This window comes from Strigops habroptila, chromosome Z (genome assembly GCF_004027225.2).
Source record: "Strigops habroptila isolate Jane chromosome Z, bStrHab1.2.pri, whole genome shotgun sequence".
NCBI lineage: Eukaryota > Metazoa > Chordata > Aves > Psittaciformes > Psittacidae > Strigops > Strigops habroptila.
The window spans coordinates 50,032,408-50,047,820 of NC_044302.2; the positions used below are offsets into that span (position 1 = coordinate 50,032,408).

A 15,413-nucleotide genomic window follows, 5' to 3' on the forward strand; every position below is an offset into this window, starting at 1 on the left:
TTACAAAGCCTCCAGAGCACAGTGTTCTCCCATTTAAACCAAATATCTTCAAATGGGTCTCTGAGATTTTTCTTAAGGACTGCAGTGAAACTGCAGCAGCTGACAGGTACCTTTTTTTGATGAAAGCAATATTCTGCTGGAAATCCTGTGGTATTTTATCTCGCTGGGAGTCACAGCAGTGAAGACGGTCTACTTCTTGGACACAATACAAGTGTTTACATTGGTGTCTCACCCTATGGGTGAGGTGGGACACAGCAAGCACTACCACACAGTTGTTTACATAAGCAGCAGGAATGTGCTTGTTTCCCAAGCTGGTGCAGCTGATATAATGGGAGCAGAGATCTCTTGGAAGGACAGTTGCTTTGTTTCAGAACTGGCAAAGGAGTGTGCAGGAGCAAAGCACCTCATAGTGCCTTGAGTCAAGCCAGGGATCCAGTGTCGGCTCTTGCAGCAATGCAAGCTAGATGGATGCCTGGAGGAGGCAGGGAAGGTTTGCAGGCTTTTCAGCAGAACATAGAGACCCTGGAGATGGGCCAGATCTGCTGAGCTGGGTGTTGTGCAAACACAACAGAGTGTTTGGGATGTTCTTAATCCCAAAGTTGTATATACGAAAAGAAGTAAGAAAGTAACAAAGGCAAGACATTTTTCCGTTTCTTTCAAATGCATTAAATTTCTCTGAAGGGTTATGAGTATTATATTAAGACTGTCAGCTGAAGCTCAATAAAATAGAAAAGAGGAACCAGAGAATGTGGTCTTCAGCAAGAAGCTATAGAAGTAATGCAGAATTTTTGTTTGTTCATTTTACTCTCAAACTGACTACAAGATAGAGAGCCAAGCTAGTTCTTGTAAAATCAGAATAATAAAACTAGGCTGCATCAGAAGTCTGTGCAATGTTTGGCTACCCATCTGTGGTATTTTAACATCTTCAAGCTTCCAGAATGTTAGGTACAAGTATTCCCTTCTGTTGTATTTATAGAATTTATATCACATGCTATTTATTCTGTTTAATATTTATAGTGCATTCATTTGAATTCACCTGCTGCAATACACGGTTCATTTTCAATACATTACTTCTAATTTCAGTTCCTTTGCAAAGTCTGCATTCTCTTGAGCTAACCCTTGGAACTCAGTTCTCATCTGGAGACCAGGGGCTGGGATATCTGCTTCAACAACAGCACATGCTCTGCATCCTCATGAACCTGCTTGACATTTAGGGTCACCACAGAGCTGATATTATGCCTGCTGGGTCTGGAGGGAGAAAAGCAGGCACCAGCCTCCTTCCCTCTTCCCTGTGCAAGGAAAGCAGAACAAGTCACCCAACCATTACTGCTGGAGTGAACCCCTCTTCACACCTTCCCATCCTGAAGTCTGAACAAACAGAAGGGATGTTTTGGCCATCTCTCTGTTGTGGCCACACTGGCTATGGTGCAGCCCTGAAGATAATCACAAGTATCACTTGAGGCAGCTTTTTGTCAGAACAGGCACTAAACAGCCTGCTCTTGCGGGAACTCATCACTGAGGAAACTCATCACCAGTGGAACAGAAATAAAGGCACAGCAAATGAACTCCCTCCAGCTCGTGGCACTTTTCAGGCAGGGCAGGCAGTTCATGGCAGGCGTAAGCGTCCTCCCAGCACTTAGTAATTCACCTCTACTGCAGCCAGAACTCCCCTAGGTCCTTGGGGAAGTTTTGCTTGCCATCCTCTCTAAGGCACAGCTGTGGGTCTGTTCATGGTTGCCCTCGAACCCATGCTTGAGCTCTCTTGCACACTTCATTGCTCTCCTTCGTTGCACCAGGCTCCCTGGACAGGTTGTTTCCCCCACCTCAGCGCATTTGGCTGTTGTCACATAGGTGCTGCATCCTCTGCTTTCAAAAAACTGCTCTTTAAAAGGTGCGTTACCATAGACAAGATGGATGCTCTACACCAACTGGCAAAAGGTGCCTTCTGCTGATGGAGCTGCTTTGTTTGCTGGAGTTGCGAGGTCTGTGTAATGCAGGTATGACAGGGGACCTAGACTAACAAAAAGGTTTTAGGTGCAGCCCAATATAGAGTGTTAAAAAAATCACCCTCTTTTTTATTCAGTTCTTCAGATACAAAAGAAATATGTATTCAGTTCCTTTAGGAATCAAACCATTGACCTTTCTGAATGCCAGAGAGCATGGAAGTGGAGCAGAGGGAGAATGATTATCATACCATTAAAACAGTATAACTCCCAAATGTAGTTACTGCTAGACCTGGTGCTAACTGGGGAGAAGGAGGAAGGCAGGATGCCACCGTTAGAGCTGGATCTGTTTGGAGGCGGGGGGGTGGTTGCACAGAGGATCCAGGCTGACACAGGTTTCTCTGACTTTTTATGAGGCATTGGACTTATTTCTGCATGATGTCTGAAACAAGTGGCACAGTTACAGAGAGTGTTTGCAAACAACAGGAAGCAGGAGTGACCTGGATCAGGAGGTTTTTCTCTTTGGAAGAACCCTCAGAAACGTGTTCCTGGGAGAGGCGCTCAAGCAGGACATGTTTTCTCCTTGGCATCCAGGTGGTGGATGCCAGGTGGCACGTACACTGTTGCCAAAGGGCTTTGTCTCCAGGAGCCCCCTCAGCTCCAGGACAGAGTCCCTCACCTGCAAGGGGCTTTCCCTGGCCCCACAAAGCCCCTCAAAAGGGCACATGCAGATCCTGCCCCCATGCTTATCAGTTGTACAGGCACCTGCAGTCCCTCTCCCAGCCCTCTGCTCAGGAGAGGGTGCAGTAGGCATCACTCAAGAACATTGTTAGTGCTAACTGCTCCGCAGCCTTTGATCATCCATTTAAAGCCAATTTTCTGTCCAGGGCCTTTGAAGGTGAGAGACCTTCATGCCTGGGCTTCAAGTGGTACAAGAATATCCCTTTCAACTGTGTAGCTGTGGACAGCCCTCACTGGGTTGCCGGTGGCTGCCTTAGCCTGGGACCCAGCCTCGTGGTTCACTGGTGGGACTTGGTGCCAGGCCAGGGCTCAGCCAATGGAGGTGACTGTGCAGTGTGGAGGGCTTGTGCGTGGCAGCAGAAGTGGGTTTCATGCCTATGCGAATATACAAGGGGCTGAGCCTCTTCAGAAGCTTGGCTTCCCTAGAAGGCCCATTGGTCAGCACGAGCCAACTTCTACAGCAAAAGGAAATGTGGGAGGAAAGGTGGGAAGAAGGCGGCATTTTCGGGAGCCCATTGCTAAGGTGGCTGCGTGTTCGAGCCAGTAGCTCCATGCACCAGTCACTAGACTGCAGGATTACAACTGAAAACCAAGCAGACTCCTCTGAGCCACACGGTGCCTGGTAACGTGGAGTCCAGGCTGTATCGGCAAGAACAAGTCTTTCCAGTCTGCAGCTGAGGCTGTCTCTTGCTTCCACAACACTCTGGAGCAGCAGGGACAGGATAGGTGCTTCACCACACCTACAGCCCCAGCTCTGCAGTGTGTTGGTCGACCAAGGGTGCACCTGCTTGGGGAGATGAGGACCTGTGCCATGTTCATTTTGATAGTATCCCACGTGCTGGCAGTAAATGTCCTCCCAGGACTGAACTGGAGCCATTACTGGGAGCTATCCCAACCGCAGTGATAAGGCAGGCATTTCCTTTCACAAGCTAAGAGCTAGTCATCATTTATTTATAGGGGCTTCTGTTCGCTCTGTATTGCTGATAACCATATAGCACTTGCTAAAGTGACTTGGCCTTTGTGATTAAAAAAAGAAAAAGAAAAGGTTCCTTTCTGCCATTATCTGTCACCTCTCCCATGTGCAACAGCATGTCCTGAACAGGCTGTGACAGCAGCAAAGATCAGCTATTTTCAGAGGAAGATCTGACCATTGTACATTTCATGAAAAACCAAAATCATTTTGCAAATTAGGGAATGCTAAAGAATTTTTGTTTCTGCTTCCAAAAAAATAAAGCCTGTGTATTTATCCAGTGAGGGAAACAGATTCCTTTACCAATAGTGGTGAGATGTATTTCCTTTGGAAGAAACTAGATATTTGCAGATATGTGCAGATATTGGCAGATGCATCCCTGCCCATTTCTGGGCTGCCAGGAAGCAGAGCCTATTCCCTGGTCACAATACGGATCCTGAGGGATGCCACTTGTCATTGGTGTGCATCCAGACACTGGGCCATGGACCACTACCCTCTGGATGTGACTGACCATCCAGCCAATTCGTTATCCTTGAAACAGTCTACCCATCAAATCCATATCTCTCCAATTTAGAGAGAAGAATGTTGTGGGGGACCATGTCAAAGGCTTTACAGAAGTCCAGATAGATGACATCTGTTACCATGTAGGGTACTGTTTTCCTGCATCAACATCAGGCTGGGAACTCATGTAATTTTTGTTTCTGTGCAACTAACTCCTACGCAGGAACCTACTGGAGAGAGGGAGAAGCAAAGCCTCTTTATTCCATCAGCAGAAAGGAGATTTTGTGAGCTTCTAGGTAACAAGTGTGAGGGGATGGTGAGGAGTTTACTGACTTCTTAAGATGTTTTTTAACAGCTGTTTGGCTTGTAGTGTTGCTTGAAATAACTGAACATGAGTATTAGCTTTGCTCCCTGGGGCTGTGAGTGATTAATCCACATATGGAGATCCAGAGCAGGGCTAAAGACTTGTCTAACAGCTTTAAGCTTTTCCTTTTTGATTAATGGGAACTACAAGGCAGTTTGTCTCAGACTGCTGTGCTGTCAGTACAGCTCTCAACTATTTGACCTGCAGACAGGCCCCCACAGAAAGCACCAGAACATCAACTGGCCACAGTGCTTAACGGGATCTCAGAAGAAAGCTGCCAACTTGAAGAGGAGAAAGCTTCTGCAGGGATGTTTGCTGGTCCGTGCTGTCCCCCTCTCCACTGCTTTCATGTAGAGAATCCCTTCCCAAGAAGAACCTGGTTGTGGTGCAGGTGTAGCAGCTTCGCACCCCTGCAGCACCACCTCAGGCCCTGTGTTTGTGCCTGCTCCCTGCCAGTCTGTAGCAGGATTTTAGGTGTATGGTGAGAAACACACTGCCCTGAGTTAACCAAAGGAAATGGGCTCCTGTTTGGCTTAAAGCAAATCTAAATGCCTTGGTCAAACACACTCACCAAGCAGAGAGGAGGAGGAGACAGTGGGTTTCCCCAGAGGTTTTTGCTCCACCAGCCTGGGGAAGTACCCTCTAGCAGGAACCAGTTCCCAGCAGGGTCACATGAGCCTGAGAGAGAAATGCTGCTGTGCAGTGTTCATTACTGTAATACTCACCAGCCCCTGCCCCTAAGCTGGCTTGGGATGCAGCTCATGGGGGAAGGGTGCTCAGGTCTCAGTGAACCTCTCTCAGGAGGCAGAGGTCCCTCCTCAAGGCCCATCATCTCCTTCTTGGGGTGTGGTGGGGCTCAAAGAGCCACAGCTCCAACCCAGAGGCTAGCAGTGGAGCACTTTGGAGGCTGGACCAGGCAGGAAAGGCCCTTTTTCCTAACTCTGAGAGCATTCAGAAGAGGACAAGTGACCCCCAGACCAAAGAGGTTTCCTTCAGCAGAATTTCTTGGTGCCAAAGACAGTTACTTCCCTTTCCCAGCAGCACCCCTGTGGGCAGCCCTGGCAAAAGACCCCCGTGCAGTTTGCAGTTTCTGGGCCTCACACAAGTGAGTCTATACCTCAGATCCAGTCCCAGCTCTGGGGTGGCATGCTGTCTAGGCAAGGGAAGATGAAACCTACCTGGGATGGTCCCACCTCCATCCAAACAGGAGGACATGTAAGGGAGGAGATGCTGTGCCCAGTTTCCAGAGATGTCTCCAAAGATGAACTGGAGACATCAGGATACTACAGGAGCTTCAACTGAAAGTGAGTCACAAGGCAGCCAAGTTGTATCTGTTTCTCACAAGTCACCCCTCCCCTGCCCTTCCTGCCCTCTACAAGGTGATGGCAGGGATGACTTGGGAAGCTGCTCGCTGTGTCTCCTCTCTCCCTGCTGTGACGGAGAGGAGTGGAGGTGGAGTACTGATAACCCGTGGACAGTGCTGGGACATGGCCCTGCGGGGGACTCTGCCAGCTCTTCAGGACAGAGTGTGGTGCAGGAAGAAGATGGGAATTTCCAGGTCACTGTGGTGGCTGGCTAGTTTCACAGCCCATTCAGAGATGTGAGAAGTGGCTGAACTTCACAGGGAGAGGAGCTTTAGGAACCTTCTGGGGAACAATTCTTTCCAGGCTAGCCGTGACCTGGGAACTGAACTGAACTGCATCAGTAATAATGTAGAGGACAGAGATGGTATGGATAACCGTATCAGAAATGCCGAACTTGGGTATGGAAGTCGCAAAACTGGAGCCAATGGTGCAACAGTAACACAGAGGGAGTTGTTTATCTGGGAGGAGATTGAGCTGAGAAGGGGAAGGACAAGGGCAGCAAAGAAGAGGATCCAGTAACAGAAGTGTGCCATCAGGGCTGTCCAAGGACAGCTCCATGAAGCACTGCACCTGACACCATTCCTCTCAGGTGCAACTGCAAGCTGAAGCTCTAAAAATAGACTAGAAGAAAAGCACTCTCTTTTATCAGACTCATCAGGAAAGCTGAAACAGAGAGAAGAGGTGTGCTTGCGTTAACAGGAACAGACAGGGCAGATGACCAAGAGGAAACCTGGAGTCAAAGCCAACTGATGAGACAGAGGACTAATTATAAAGTCTTTCTTGGATCAAAATGCAAACTGAAGTGTGAGCAGCAGTAAGCACCTCTTTAAGTCAGCCTTCAGATGTTCCTATTTTCATACACAATTAGCCTCACTGGAGCGGTAAGAGCTGCCTGAAGTCCCCTTAATGTAATCATTGCTTGTGGAAAATTTCCTCTTGCATCTTTGTTACAGTTTCTCCCACAATATTTCTCTCTGAATAGGTGATCGTTTCAGTCAGGGAGTGGGAGGAAACATCTGGGCCCTTCTGCCTCAACTAAAGTGCCTTGTTCCAAAAGCGTAACCCATTATTTTCTGTTCATCTTGTTGTATTTTCACTTTTGTCTGAAATTAGGACACACTTGGAAACGCTAATTATTTCATGAACCATCGAACACTGGACTTAATACATCTCTCGTTGTTGTTGTTGTTATGCAGAACCCTTGCTTTGAATTTTTTGTCCACCTATACCAACATAACGCTGTTCAACTTACCTTGTTTCACAGCCGCTAAAGCCTCCCTCGCAGTAAAACTGTCCATGCATATGGCAACATGCTCTGCATACCCAACACATCTGTTTGCTAGCAAATTAAGTCTCCGTGCGCTCCAGCATGCAGAGAGCACAGCGTGGATGACAGAAAGGAGATACTGTCAGCCAGGAGATACTGTCCCACCACCCAGACCCCCCAGCTGATGGGGTCCACCACCGCCTCAGGGCTCTGTATGGACCTGTTGGAGCAGGTCTAGAGGAGGCCACAGAAAAGGTCAGAGGGCTGGAGCACCTCTCCTGTGAGAGTTAGGCTGAGAGAGTTAGGATTGTTCAGCCTGGAGAAGTCTCTGGGGAGACCTGATTGCTGCCTTTCAGTTCTTAGAAGGGGCCCATAAGAAAGATGGAGAAAGACTTTTTAGCTGGGCTTGTTGCATAGGATGAGGGGTGATGGTTTTAAACTAAAAGAGGAGACATTCAGGCTGGACGAGACGAAGAAATTCTTCACAATGAGACTGGTAAAATACTGGCACAGGTTGCCCAGAGAGGTGGTGATTGCACCATCCCTGGAGACATTCAAGGCCAGGCTGGATGTGGCTCTGATCTAGTTGAAGATGTCCTTGCTCACTGCAGGGGGGTTGGACCAGATGACCTTTGAAGGTCCCTTCCAACCCAAACTATTTTATTATCTTGCACCCAGATGAGCAGCAGGACTCCAAAGTAAATATGTAAAACCTGTTCTAGGGCCAAAGCACAGTTGGTGCTAGGTGCAGACCTCAGATCCCAGGCCCACCAGCTCCTCAGGCAGAAGGTGGAAATCTTCAAAAGGTGCCCTGCCCTCAGAGCTCAGAGCAATCATTAGACACATGGGAGCAGGAGGAGAGCCTGTGGGAAGCACCGACCCCTTCATAGCACCAAGGAATGACCAAGCTGAACAGCAGAGCCTCTTGTGCTGTTGTCGTATTAGGCAGAGGTGTATCTGTTACAGAAAGGCACGTACAAGACTTAGGAAGTGCAGCGTTGGACCATAAGGAGAAAGAGCCCACTGCTGCGTGTCCTGTGCTTTGCAGCTGCTGTGACAAGAAGAGGAGCAGTGATCTCCTCCCTCTCTGTGGCATATGGGACAGGATTTACAGGACACACAGCAATGGGCTGATTCCATGGTCTCCTGCCCAAGCATGAGGTATATCAGGAGGACGCAGCAGGAGCAGAAGAGTGTTTACCTCTACAGGGCTGGCTGAGGGCACCCAATTGCTTTTGCTCAGTCCGTTGCCCCATGGCACAAAAGGGTATGTTGCCATGTTATGGAGTCAATGGAGAAGGACAGGGACAGATCCCTTCTCTGACGCTGAACTATTAAACCTGTGTTTGCTTGGTTGGCCATTCCAGCTTCAGGCTCACCCCATCACAGGCAATCGTATCAGGAAGCTTTCCAGAAACCGCAAGGTCTGATCTGCCCTGGAGCCACAAGAGCAAACACACTAAGACCCTGTTCCAGGAACCCAGACTGCGCAGGGCAGGTGGATCTAGGACAGTGTCCTTGGGAAGTAGTGTGCAAACTCCCAGACGTCATGTGCCATGTTTCCAAGACGCCTGCCCTGAAGGCAGAGGTCCAGCAGGTACCCAGTGTGCCAGAGCCACCCTGCTCCCAGCAGCAGCCCCTGCAAGCCCCAGAGCAAGGTCCTGCCAACAGTCTTCCCTACAGCGATGCTGAGCCAGCTCCCTTGTTAGACTTCGGTGCTGAGTCTGCAGCAGCAGGAGCAGATTCAGTTCTGCCTAGCAAGGTGTTTTTACCAGCCAGCACACCGCAAGCACCAGTCTGTGTACCCTACTCACGCAAAGCCCTGTGGTTCAATTGGCCAGCAGTGGCTCCCACAGCACAGGATGGTCCTAATCCTGGCGACTATGCATATCATGACATTGCAGGTAGAAAGGAGGGAAACAGCTCGTGTCATCTCAGCCTTACATCCCTAGGGCTGAAAGGTCCGTGTTGGCATATCTGAAATCAGGAAAGATGCTAAGTGGATGTGTTATTTGACAGAGATGAATTACAGACCAGTGTAAACAGCTGATCTCCTACAGAATTCACTTCTTTGTTATGCAATTTCTTAGAGGATTATTCAGACAGCTCAGCTGGATATTACTAGCGCTTCAATATTTATTCTGCCCTTTAGCAAAAAGCAGAGCTGCAGAGCAGAAGTTTCTTACTAAACCCTTCTGCTGAGAAGACAGCACATTGATAATGTCACAGACACCCTCTGTCTCCCCCACAAAGGCCTATCTATGGCCTCCCACAGATGCACAGCTCGGGGGCACAGCCCTGGCAGCAGCGCACCCATGGACACCAAAGAGGAACATCTGTCCAAGCCAGGTACCCAGCTGCACTGGCTGGTCTGCACTGTGGAAACACGAGGTTTAGCTAAAAACCTAGGTGAAGGTATGGCTGCAGTTATACGTGACAACAAGGGAACCGCTCCAGCTTTCCAGAAGTGCCATAACGAGAAAAATCATCACTATTTCAGGTGACTCCAACACTGGGGCTGTGGAGAGGTTGATAAGCAGATAATTCTGCTTATCTGAAAACAAGGCTCTGCCTCAGTGCATTTGCCAAGAGCACCAGGCTGCTTTCTTGTTCATGGCTCATTGCACCAAAACAGAATGGCTTTGGCATCAATAACTGGATATGTAAAACAAGGGCAAAAATTGCTTCAGACACAGTGAAACATCTGAATATAGGAAACACGCAGGCCTGTAAGACCCGCACTATAATGGCACCAAACCTGAGATTTTTTAGAAGCTATCTAAATAATCAAAAGTATTAACCTCCCATTGCAAAGTCCATGGTATTGTAAGTTGTTTGAAGGATTTTATTCCTCTTAAGTGCTAGAAATTCCTTAGAGGGGAAGGTGAGTGTTTGCTCATCACACACACATCACTGGCACACAAGAACTTCTGAAATTTCAGATCTTAAAAGGCCTTGGACTTACCTCTTTTCACCTAGAAATTGGTGCCTTGGAGCTCAGCCATCCTCATAACAGACCTCAAGCTTTATAACATTAATGGACTATACAAGACCTCACGTCTTGTCAGGTTTTGAATTTTTGCTTGATTTCAGCCATCTCTACAAAATTAAGATACATCACCCGCACCTTACCCCAGGATTAGACACATACTGTCTAGCTTGCCTTAGCTGCAGCAGCAAAGTTGTCTCTAATGGCTAGTGTCTGCTCTGGTCCTGTGGGTTTGAGGTTGGGGGTTTTTTTGTGCACCATTGCCTAACTCTGTTAGCATCAGTTTTGTTCAGCTTGTACAGTTGTGCAGTTCTCCCTCCCTAAAAATCATGCCATATACAAAGAAGCAGCAAACCTGAGTAACCATTGTATAATTAACCCTGTGGACCCACAGGAGAGGAGAAAGTATGATCTATTAGCCAGTATGGGGTTTGAAACATACAAAGATCATCCTAAATGTACCCAAGAACAAGAAGGAAGAAATTGCCTGCTATCAATAGAACATTTCTCCTGGCAAAGGGTGTGGGATGCCAAAAGGCAAGGCACAGGAAGGGCTAAAGCAAGATGCTGACAAAGTAACTGGTGCTAGAAATAAAGTATCGTGCATTTTAGAGTAAACTTTCTGCTTTTCCTTTTCGCACATTGGAGGAGCCCGCCCAGAGCAAAGCTGTGCCCACAGGTGAAGCCAGAACACTTCCAGGCTCCTGGACACTGAGTGAACACATGCCTTTGGGTTCATATGGGGACTGGCAGCAGCACTGTTCCCACGTAGACACCCCTGGCACCCTTTATAATGCTTTCCTCCGAGCCACGTGCACCTTCCCCATGCTGTCCTGTACAGGCTTCATAAGACTCAAGCCGTTTCCCAAAGAAGGGTAGAAGAAAAATGTTTGCTTTTGCTCTAGCAATGTTGAACTCTAGCAGCTTCCTGGGAGAAAGCGCAGGGGGGTTCTGGCAGGAGGGCGCAGGAAGGAGCAGCAGGTGGATGTGTGCCTTCTGTCCAGTGGGGATCACTAGAAGTGATGCAGCCTTTCTCCAGTTGAGGGATGCAAAGGTCCCACAGTGTTCTGCAGACCTGGAACTTAATTTTGCATTCCTGGATAATTGCATGGTCTCTTGCCATCTCCTCCTTACATGCTTCTGCACAAACAACAAGTGCTTGTGCGAGGAAAAGTGCCTTTGGAAATGCATTTGCATTTCAGTCTATCTGTGGAAAATGATCAAGTATTTTTAAAAGCCATCATGGATCACAGCAATTGTGTGTGCTCCTATGCTATGCTCATCCAAGCTTATGCTCATCTTCCAGCAGATGCTGATCTTCTAGCATGAGGAATAATCTTCTAATACTATTTACATAGCACTGAAATTAAAGAACCGCATTTATCATTCCTCAGTGGAAGCAGACACGTTACACTTGACAGCAGCAGAATTAGAAGTTGAAGCTCATCTAATTTTATTTACGGTACACAGGATGCTTGATCATTCCTCCAGGTAAAAATCACTTTGCTTTTAAGGTCTTAATGGTATCAACTCCTTGTGAATTGCTGTTGCTTAGCCTGAATTTTATACTTTCCTGCATAAGGGTAAATAAATGCAGATCAACTTTGAAGCTGCTGGCATCTTTCTTCAGACAGGAAACCTCCCAGGGCAGAACTTATTCAGCACCTGGGCTTAAGTATTTAACATGCTGACCAGATGAACTTCGTGGCACTCGTGGCGGGGCGCAGGCGCACCGCTGAGGGATCGGTGTTTTCTACGACAGCACGTATCAAGGGCGCCACCCTGAGACTAGTGCTGGGCAGGGCGGGCAGGCATCCTTCGCAGCCTTTCATGTGAGAAGGCAGGCAGCGGCGCCCAGCCTGGGACAGGAGCTCAGCGCTGTCCCCAGCAGCGCCTGGGGGGATGAGCTGGGCCCCTCTAATGCTCAGTCCCAGCCCCACAGACAGCCGTAAGCCCTGGCTCGGGCATCATCAGCTCTGTGAACGCTGACAGCCAAAAGCACCGCCTTTTATGCAGTATACACAAATACATACAAAAATACACACGCACATGCAAAATGATTAGCATGGCACAGAGGTTTGGGTAAAAAAACCCACAGCGCTGCGTGGTACAGGTGTGAAATGGATATGAACACGTGTTGCTGCCGGCAGATGGCGATCAAAACAAGGAAACGTTGTTACTTCTCTGGGCAATTCCACTTGCAGTCTGGTGCACTTTCCACAGGGAAGCAATACAAGCGCCAAGGGTGCATGGCACAGCGTTGGTGCTTCTCGGCCGCCCTCCCCTCCCAGCTCCTGCTCCCTCCAGCAGGGGCTACAGCTCAAATCCCATGGGAGATGTGCTCCTCATGATGCCCCCCACACCGTGTGAGAAATACAGAGGTCCAAAGTGGCCATTACCCTGCACGTGTCAGGGAGCAGCTTCAGCAGGTGGGTGCAGAAGCAAATGAGGAATTTCCAGATCTAATAGGTATTAGGAGCTAGTAGAAAGCCTGGTGAGAATTGGAAGCAAAAGGGGCAGTAGCTTCCATGGTGAAACAAGACAGCTGTAGAAAGAAAAAGATGTTGGTAAGAAGACCCATGCATTCATCCCTGGTTTCATGAGTCAGTGAGGGCAGGAGAGGCAAGTTTAACCGTAATACACAAAAAAAGCCTCAGACTGAAATGCACTGGACATGCACTGGTTTGACATACTAATTCCATTCATTGAGAACATGTGGGAGTCCAGTTGTGATGGTTCATACACCCCTATAATAAACCTGGCATCTTATTTGCCTCTAGGATGAACCTCAGCTGAGATGCAGACAGAGTAGGGAGCATAGTGGGAAAGGAGGAGCCATGAGACATCACAGCTGCTCACTGCTGGAGGTTGACTGGTTCTGTTTCTGCTTTGCTGAAGGTCAGTTTCCGCATGAAGTGTGGTGAATCCGTTGCTGTGGGAAGTCCAGAAGCCCAGAGGAACTTTAAGTCTTGAAACCAAAGACAACAGGGAAGGCTCTGGGTCACACACTCTATTAACAGCTACTAGGAAGGCTGTCAACATCACTCAGCATTTTTGAGCTTTATAATGGCATTGACAGGACAGAGCTAGCAGCATCAGAAGAGTAGACCCAGTGGAAGCGCTGAGCTCGAACACTACACTAGGGAAGACTCAGCACTTCACAGCATGCAACAAGTACCAAATACAACCAGGTCTCCTGATTTCTCCCTTTTATTGAGTCAGTTCTATTCTACGTTCTACGCAAGTTGTTGCACAAATACGGTGTTCTTCTTTCCAAAGCCACAAGGTTTAAGCTCATGAAAAAATTTTCAATGTACTTCAGTTTGCTTCATACAAGAGAAATAAACAGATTTAGCAGCTGCAATCTTAAACTTTTGAAGAGGTTTGTCATTTAAATTACCTTCCTGAGCAAGTTAGATGAGCTGTCTCTCTTCAGGTTTCATCTTGCACATTACACGTCTGCTGAATATGCTGCGTGCTGTTTGGCAGGGAGGCCGTCCACTGGCAATCCCATCTCCTCAGAGCACAATCTGCAGGGTGCTGGTGCTGTCTTGTTGCTCACCAACACCATGCACAAGGAAGCAAGCAGCAAAGTTCATTGACTGACAATGGCCAAGTGATGCCTTACTAAGTATGAGCCCCCAAACACCCACACAAGGATAACTACTTAACCCTTGGGTCTGCTGTCTGTGTTACATGCTAGAGAACTTCACAGCGATCATTCTCTGTGCGCCCAGACTGTTGGCTAGGAGCAGAAGCCACCCCGGGAGAGCAGCCAGCACTGTTTTACTGATTACAGGACATGAAGAATCCCTTACAGCTTGTACTAAAAGGTGCTTTTTGCTCAGTTCTGCCATAGAAGGGGAAAACCTGCCAGAAGTTCTCCTATTGCCCCCACAGCAGAGGCGGTGCTGAGGCAGTGCAAATCACATCCTCTTCAGCATCCAGATCAGCTGCCTACAGCACAAACTTGGAAGGCTTTGGCTTGGATTGCCACAGGTTGCTCTGCACACCACAGGACACAGTATTCCTTTTTGTAATCCCCCATTGGCTCTTGCCATTTTATTTGCTCTGCTTAACATTGAACTTAAGGCCATGCTATTCACACATTCTGCCTACCTGGTGTAATTGCGTACTGACGCTTGCCAGGTGGACATTGCAGGATTTCCACCTGCTGTGGATTGTACTCCCGACTCAGCCTTTCTAAGTACACATCAACACAACCAGAGGCTCTGTATATGGCAAAGACAGACTAATATTACCCTTCTTTGCTGCAGCAAAGGACCAGAAGTAGGTATCAATACATTTTTCATCAGCTTTGCACATTAAGAGTAAAGAGATTGACAACAAAAGTAGCAGCATGTTCTGTATGTGGTACAGGGAGAAAGACTAACCAGTGAGGAAATGCTGTAAGACCCATCTTACGTTCTTACAAACCCATGAGACTACCTGGAGTAGTAAGCAGAATATTAAAAAATATTACCAAAGGCAAAGGTCTTTCCCTAACAGAACTTTGCCTTGCTTGTTCCTCAACTTGCTAACACTTCTGTTTCCTGTCCCAATGCTTATCCCACCCATCCTGCTTTGCTCATGCCCATCCATTCTTCCATATCCTCCCCATTTTCCACCCTTCTCTTCCAGATGCCCTGTGGTAATCCTGAACTGTTATGTTTTCATGTTTTTAAAGATACTTTCTCAATGTCACCAAGTGACTTGTTCCGAACTATAAGAGACCCTGCTTCCCCCTCCATTCTTGTTTGAGAGCATGGAGTCAAAAGATGTCTCTGGGCACCTTGTTAGTACTGTCCCAGCAGCAGCTCTCCTTTTCCCCAGCATTCCCTCATGGGTTTCCCAGATCTGCAGTCCTTCCATCGCTGTATGTCGCACTCTCCACCCTCCATACAGGCTGATCATTCCTCCCTCCTACCTCAGTCTTGTCCACTTGTTTCTGCTCTCCTCACACATCTATGCAAGAGCTTCCCTTGGGGGACAGCATGGCACTGCACTGCACCAGGTCCCGTGCAAGAACCCCTTGCAGCCTGATAAAGGCAGTCTGAGATACTCAGCTGCCAAACACAGAGCACACTGCAGGGACTCCTCTCCAGCAGAAGAGACACTTCTGAAGAGATACTTGGTTATTAAGAGGTTCAGTCATCTTCAACATACTAATGAGAACTATGCCTTTAGCACTTGCATATTGTTCTGAAAGAGGCTATGGAAATGCTTTGGGTATTCCGGCCATTTTTCCATTGCTAAAGAAACAAACATGCAAAG

General features: G+C 48.0%; 1 protein-coding gene across 1 annotated transcript in view; it reads right to left on the reverse strand.

The window, feature by feature from the left end:
• Positions 1-10,794, reverse strand: part of PIGG (phosphatidylinositol glycan anchor biosynthesis class G) — a 105,827-nt gene extending 95,033 nt beyond the window's left edge. The window contains exon 1 of the mRNA XM_030471332.1: positions 8,965-10,794. The gene's annotated coding sequence lies outside the window, so the exon portion shown is untranslated. The remainder of the gene's footprint in view (positions 1-8,964) is intronic.
• Between the last annotated feature and the right edge of the window lie 4,619 nt (positions 10,795-15,413).